Genomic DNA, 6,000 nt, shown 5'->3' on the forward strand with positions numbered 1-6,000 from the left:
AAGCTGCTCAAGGAGTCAGCAGCCAAACTCCAAGTGCCTTGGAGCACGGCTGGGCCCCAGGGAGGGCAGGGAGTGCCCAAGGCTGCCCAGGCAGTGCTGAGAGCAGATCCTTGAGGCCAGGAGTGCAGGGAGCCCAAGGCTCTGGGCAGGGCCCTGCAATGCTGAGCAAGGCCTGGCTTGGCTGCAGGGAGCAGAAAGGCCAAGCCCTGAGCCCAGCCTGGGCCAGCAGGGCCTGTCCCTCCCGGCTGGCTTGGGGCTCTTTGTGGGCCAGGGGATGTGAGGGGCAGCAAGGACAAACGCCACAAACCCCTGTGACACTCCAGATCCTCAGGGAACTGAGGGCCTGTGTGATACAGCAGGGCCTCATGGAAACAAGAGGCCATTGTGAGCCTGCAGGGCTGTGACACCCCAGAACACTCAAATGCTGGGGGTGACCAAAGGCTCCTTTCCTCGAGTTTGGTGCACAGGAGAAACACCAACCTCATATTTACAAGAGGTCAAAATGACACCAAATTTTACTGGCAAAATAGAAATATCCAAGAAACTTTGGAAAAGGATTAAATGTAACATCCAATTCAACCTAAAACACTTAGCAGGTATCGCTGGCCGGGGTTTTCTATACAAATCCCAAACGGGACGGGACTGCTGTGGACGCGCCTTGAGCCGTTTTATTTTTCAGCATCAGTCTCATTACATGGTTATGACAATGGGAAGATGCCATTTGCTCGCATCCCAGGCAGCAGACCAAGAACTTAATGTTACAACTTTATAAGCTTTTTGAGCAATCACACAAAGCAGAAGCACATTGACAGTGGTTCTGTCCAACCGCTATAATCACACGTACCTTTGGTTAAAACAATGCCTGCTTATTTCAAATACAATACCTGCTTTTAAGCCTTAAAACACAATGCACAGAGCTCCATTATTAAGCTTGAAACTCCCTAATATCTTGCTAGATAAACTTTTCTACAGCTTAGGGAGTTATTCTAGACAAGCGTTAATACACAGCCCATTGTTCTGTTTGTCGTTACTTTTCTACCTTTTAAATAATTTTTCTGCTGACCTATCTGATGGCTACTGCTTAGCTCTAATCACAGTTCTGTTGTCTCTGAGGTCTGCCTTTTGCAGCTTTCCCAAAACCATCTGATTTTGTGGATTCCCACAGCAGTAACTTCGTTAGTTAGCTCATTTAACCTGGAAACCTTTAAATCCTTAAGTAATCAAAAAATGTTCCAGGTAAAGAGGATTAAAAGGAGAAGAGAGAGAAAGAAGGCAGAAGAGAAAGGCAGACAGACACTTTTTGCTACAACTTCAAGGGTTCCGGCGTGGAGGTGTGTTAGAAATTCTCAAAAGAACTGACAGGGTGCAGACCCTGCTCTGTGTTTTTAAGCCCCTGGGCCTTTGTGGGGCTCCCCTCAGGTGGGATTTGTGATTGCTCAGGCAATCAGGGCTGGGTCAGCGCTGTCCCCACTGTGTGACTGACTGACAGCTCATCCCAAGGTGTCTCAGGACATTGATCTCATCCAGCCTCTGGCAGTGACCACGGTGACACTGGGGAACCTCATGGAACCGTGGGTCAGTTGTGACAATGCGGGCCCAAGGACACCATGGTGACACTGGGGAACCTCATGGAGCCCAGGGGCCCTTGTGGGGCCTCATGGAAATGAGGAGTCCATTGGGACTGACAGGGAAGATTCATTACAGACAATTTGATGGGTGAAGGTTTTGGTGTTAACATCTTTGAAATGGTCTTAATGTCTTCATTACCTTTATTGCAGAGCCCAGACAACTTGGCCCCTAAAACAGACACGTGGGTCTGCACGAGCCTGAGTTTATGAACTTTGGGGTAAAAGGACAGGTTAGAGAGGGGAATATGGGACAGGTGGTTTGGGAAGGCTGAACCTTCCCAGTACCTCGGCCCGTGGGGACAGGAAGAGGGCAACGTGGAGCCAGGAGTTTGGATAAAAGGAGGCTGTGCCTCTGGAACCTCAAGAGAGAAACCCCCATGGGTGTGTGCCCTGGTGGACTCTTTCCCTTTTTTGGAATAAAGTTGCAGGACCCCTCTGTCTCCTCTATGGACACTGGCTTTCCATAGTGTGATTTTCTGTACATGACACCATGGAATGTCACGGAACCAAGGAGCCGTTGGGACACATCAAGGCCCCGCTGGAACAAAGAAACCATTGCTGACAGTACAGAACTCATGGAACCAAAGGGCCATTGAGGCAATGCAGATCCAAGGACACCATGGTGACACTATGGAACCTCATGGAATCAGAGACCCTTGTGACACCCTGGTGCCTCATGGAATCATGGAGACCGTTGTGAAACTCAGGGACCCCATGGAAACAAGGGTCAAGGATGAAACTGTGGGGCCATAGACCCAAGGAGCCCATGTGACAGAGCAGGGCCGCATGGAGCCAAGGGCATATTGTGACATTGCAAGAGCTTATAGAAGCAAGGAGCCATTGTGACTCTACAGAAGCAAGGAGAACATTGTGACAAGGAGAATATCGTCACACTACAGGCACTCAGGGAACCAAGGAGTCCATTGGGACACTGTGGGGCCCCATGGAACCAAGGGGACATGGAACAGGTCTTGACTCTTTGGCTGGCTTGGCCTTCTGGGGGCCCCTGAGAGGTCCAGCTGACCCTGCTATGTCGAGGGCTGCTGCTCATCAGCTCTTGAAGAACTGGGGCTGTGTGCTCTCCTTCCTATGGAAAGAACTGTCCCTCTTTCCAGGTTTCCATTGCCAAAACTGGGATTCCTTCTCAGTATTTCCTTATATGCACAGATTGTTCCCAGATGAAATCTGCCAGGGCAGACAGATCTGGCTGGCTTGGTCACCCCAAGTCCACCTCTCATCTGCCTTTGAAACACTGGGACCATGTGCTTTTCTTTCCTATGAGAAAGAAGCACCTTTCACGTCCAGGTCCCCATGGCCAATGTTGGGACTCCACCTCCAAAATTCCCATATGCAAGGATAGCTCCCAGACAAAAGCTGCCAGGAGATAAAAGTCTGGCTGGCCTTGGCTTCCTGAGGACCGTTTCTCATCTACCTTTGAAACACTGGGGCTCTGTGCTTTTCTAATGAAAAGAACTCTTCTTCCATTCCAGGCACCCACAACCAAAATTGAGATTCCTCCTACAAAAATCCCAATGTTCAAAGATTTCCCACAGATGAAAGGGACCAGGAGACAGCGGTCTGACTGGCTTGGCCCATGGGTGGCCACCTCTCATCTTCTTCCAAAACACATGGACTTTGCACTTTTATTTCCTGTGGATAAAACCTTCCACCTCGACCGGGAGCCCATGGCCAAAACTGGGACTCCACCTCCAAAACTCTGTCCATCCAAGGATTGTTCCCACATGAAAGCTGCCAGGACAGACAGGTCTGGCTGCCCTTGGCCTCTTGGGGACCACCTCTCACCTGTTTTTGAAACACTGGGGCTCGGTGCTTTCCTTCCAATGGAAAAGAACCGTCCTTTTCATCAGGATGTCTAGGGCTGAAATTGAGACTCAGCCCCCAAATTCTGTATATCCAAAGATTTCTTGGTTGTGAAAGCTGCCAGGAAAAACAGGTCTGGTAACCTTGGCCTCCCAGGAGCCCCCTGTCAACTCTTCTGCCATTGAAACACTTGGGCTCTGTGCTTTCCTTCCAGTGGGAAAAGAACACCCTTCTTACCTAAGAAAAAATGGCCGAATGTAGGATTCCACCTGCAAAATCCCCTATATCCAAGGGCTGCTTTCAGACAAAAGCTTCCAGGACAGAGAGGTCTGGCTGCCCTTGCCCTCTGATGGCTGCACCATTTCATCTGGCCCTGAAACACCAGTGTTCTGTGCTTTCCTTCCTATGGAAAAGAACCATCCTTCTCCACAAGGTATTAATGTCCAAAAGTAGTATTCTGCTTCTAAAGCTCCAAATATCTGGAGATTGCTTTCTACCAAATAGCATATATGATAGCTTGCTCCCAAGCCCTGGGATTGACTGGCAGGGGCTTCTCCCAGTCAGGTCTCTTATGAAGCTGCAAGCATTTCACTGGGCAGATCCCGAGGTGGCGTGGGGTTCAGACCAATGAGAATATCCACACCGGGTCTTTCAAATGTTCTATATAAAGGATAGCCTGGAAAATAAACTTCCTCTGTGCCGCATGATCATTGGGGGTCAGTTGTCTCTTTCTCCTTGCCCCTCATCCCCTGCACATGACATAGCAATTGCTCCCAGATGAAATCTGCCAGCACCGTCTAATCTGGCTGCCCTTGGCCTCTGGTGCCTGCCCCTCGTCTGCCCCTGGAACACTGGGGCTCAGTTTTCTCCTTCCTGTGGAGACCAAGGTGACACTGTGTGGCCTCGTGGCACCAAGGCCATCACTGTGGCTCTGCTGGGCTGTATGGTCCCAAGGGGCCAGTGTGCAGCAGCAGGGCTTGTGGAACCAAGAGGCCATTGCTGCATTCCAGGGCCTCGTGGAACCAAAGGGCTGTTGTGATCCTGGGGGCACTGTGGAACCATGGAGAACATTGTGGAATTGCAAGGGCCCGTGGAATCATGGAGACAATGGTGACACTGTGGGGCCTCTCGGAACCAAAGTGCCACTGTGACCCTGCAGGGCCTCATGGAAGCACGGGGCCATTGTGACACTGCAGAAGCAAGGAGAACATTGTGACATTGCAGGGCCTCACGGAACCAAGGGAACATGGAACAGGTCTGGCTGGTTTGGCCTCCCAGGGGTCACCTGACAGGTCCAGCTGATCTTGGCATACTGAGGGCTGACTCTCATCAGCCTCTGGAGAACTGGGGCTCTGTGCTTTCCTTCCTATGGAAAAGAACCATCCCTCTTTCCAGGTGCCCATGGCAAAAACTGATACTCCCCCTGAAAAATTCCCTATCTGCAAGGGTTGTCCCAGACAAAAGCTGCCAGGACAGCGAGCTCTGGCAGGCCTTGGCCTCTGGTGGTTACCTCTCATCTGAAGGAAACCCTGAGGAAAGTATTTGAACAGGTTTTAATACTCTAAAAATCAGTGAATCTCTCATCATCTGAAAAACTCAGATGATTGTCTGATCATATGCGTCTTTTTTTCCTCATTCTGAATTTTACCTGAAATATAATTTTCAGCTAAATAATACTCATCTTCTCACTCTACCAGTGTTATCTGACTCAAATCACCTCCTCTACATACGAATCTACTTGTACAAGCAAACACAAGAAAGAATGCAGCAGGAATGATTTGTCTCTGCTCCCATCTGTCCCATCTCCTCTGGAGCTGGAGGTGCAGCCCCAGCCCTTGGCAGGGCTCAAGGGCTCACAAGCTCAGCTCCCACACAGAGAACTTGCAGACCCTGGGCTGCTCTTCTTGGCCCCTGCACACTCAGCCAGGCTGAGATGGACACTGATGGTTTCTGTGCCAGGCTCTCTGAGCCCAGCCCAGCTCCCTGCAAGCTCTCCCAGCTACCCTGAGCTCTGGGCAGCACCAAGGGCCTCTCCCCAGCCCAGCCAGCTCTGGCCCCACAGCTCTGCTCAGGCCAGGCTGCTCTGGGCACTGGCCCCACGGCCTCAGCCCCTGGCAAGGGCTCAGCAGCAGCTGCAGCTGCCACAGGACTCAGCCCCACCATGGGGGAACGTGCCTGGCCAAGGCACAAGGAGGCTCCCTGTGTGCCGTGCTCTCCTCTGCAGGAGATCCTGAGAGCTCTGCAGCCCCTGCTGCCATCCCATCTGCCCAGGGCAGCACAAGAGCCCCGGCCTTGGGGCCCTCCGGAGCTGCTTCTGCTCCAGGCCCAGGGCCCATCCCAAAGCTGGGGCAGCCACAAAGCTGTGCCCATTTCTGTTCATTCCTGCTCTGATGAGGATGGATCCTCAGCACCTTGGAGACTGTTGATGAATTTTACTTTTCCAGAGGCCTCTTCTTTCTTGAACTCTTCAGTTGAGGAATTCAGTGACAAAGACTCATAAACATTTGTTCAAAACACACAAACAAGACAATCTCCTGGGAATAATTTAAGT

This window comes from Fringilla coelebs (genome assembly GCF_963513975.1).
Source record: "Fringilla coelebs genome assembly, contig: SCAFFOLD_30, whole genome shotgun sequence".
Taxonomy (NCBI): Eukaryota; Metazoa; Chordata; class Aves; order Passeriformes; family Fringillidae; genus Fringilla; species Fringilla coelebs.